We start from the raw sequence: 1,771 nt of genomic DNA, 5'->3' as shown, positions 1-1,771 counted from the left end.
CCTCTACCTTACTCCTCAGAGACTCAACGCGCATTACCATGGCACAAAACCCGGCCCCTACCCTCGGTATCCACCATTCAGCTTCCGACCACACCGACAGCCACACCTTGCAAGATAAGAGTGAAGCGGGCCGTACGGCCACCTACCCTTGGCAGGAACCACAGACTCCGCGGGCCACACCACCTGCTAACCCTCCTCCAGTCTACCACCACCGCCTCCACACTCTTCCTCACCTGCGACCCAGAGCAGGAAGAAAACCCCTACACTGTCGCCTGGCAAACCGTGCTGCAACACCTCCAGTCCGTGTACACCACCTATAACACGCAAGCATTCCACCTCCAGCCATGAGGACATGACTTTTTACAGGGGGAGAGTGGTAAAATGCATGTCTTACAAAGCAGTGCCCTGGAAATGGAAACAGAAGAATACCATAGTGCCCCCGACAATGGGGCAAGCAAAATACAGCCCAGAATGCCCGGGAACGTGCCGACACCCCCACACGGACCCCATGGGGTAGCCGCCACTAGTTGGAACAACCCCTGGCAACAACGGCATATGTCAGCCCGGGCCGTGCGCCCCTATGTCACGCAGCCACCACGCCGTCGCCGTCGTAGGAGAAGGACACTACCTTCACGGAGTGGGATTGTTGAACCAGCTAGGGGTGGAGTTGTTCTAGACACTCCAGACGGCGCCCCTCCTTGTGAGACGGCCTATTGTCGCTCCGAAAGTGTCCTGGTAGAGATGGCCTATTGTCGCTCCCCTCCTCGTGAGACAGCCTATTGTCGCTCTGAAGGTGCCCCAGTAGAGACGGCCTTTTGTCGCTCCCGTCCTTGTGAGACAGCCTATTGTCGCTCCGAAGGTGCCCCGGTAGAGACGGCCTATTGTCGCTCCCGCCCTCGTGAGATGGCCTATTGTCGCTCCAAAAGTGTCCTGGTAGAGACGGCCTATTGTCGCTCCCCTCCTCGTGAGATGGCCTATTGTCGCTCCTAAAGTGTGCTGGTAGAGACGGCCTATTGTCACTCCGAAGGTGCCCTGGTAGAGTTGGCCTATTATCGCTCCCATCCTCGTGAGACGGCCTATTGTCACTTCGGAGGTGCCTTGATAGAGACGGCCTATTGTCGCTCCCGCCCTCGTGAGACGGCCCACTGTCGCTCCGAAGGTGTATGGAAGGAGGCAAGGAGCGAAACGTCACCCCGGCAGGAGACAAGAGCCCAGACCTCCCGTACCAGAGTGGCCCAGACAGGCCTCACAGCCTCCCCTGGCCTCCGCTCCCTACACCTGGCTCTGGAACAGACACACCTGACAGGCCCCAGCGTAAGCCGATGCCGCAGCCCTCCCCTGTCGGCGCCCCTAGACGCTGGAGATCACAGTCCGCAGTCTCTCCCGATCCTCCCCAGGACACCCAGGCGCGATCTCCATATGCCCCCATGACGACGTAAGGCTCCCACCTCCGGCCGAGACTTACACCAGAGGTTCCTGGAGCTATTCGGCCCCAGTCCCGAGGGCCACACCCCTGAGCCCAGCCCAGAAGCCACGGGTATCCCAGGACGCGAGAGGACGCCCCTACGAGTTGTCCCGTGCCCTCTTGGCACGCCTCCCCTTGGCGGTGCCCCTAGCCCGGCAGGATTGCCGACGGCGTGTTCCCGCCCCTGCCCCACACGATGAATACGTGTGATGCTGCCCAGAAACAGTGCAAGTGATTTAGGTTAAGTGTGACTTTTCCTAGTGTAGTATCGTGCAGTGACTTAATATAGTGAATATTGGGGCAAGT

The sequence above is a fragment of the Coenobita brevimanus genome, chromosome 27 (assembly GCF_032717465.1).
Source record: "Coenobita brevimanus isolate Jiangsu-jjx chromosome 27, ASM3271746v2, whole genome shotgun sequence".
Classification (NCBI taxonomy): domain Eukaryota; kingdom Metazoa; phylum Arthropoda; class Malacostraca; order Decapoda; family Coenobitidae; genus Coenobita; species Coenobita brevimanus.
The sequence above is the reverse complement of the archived record's forward strand: the minus strand, read 5'-3'. Positions refer to the sequence as shown.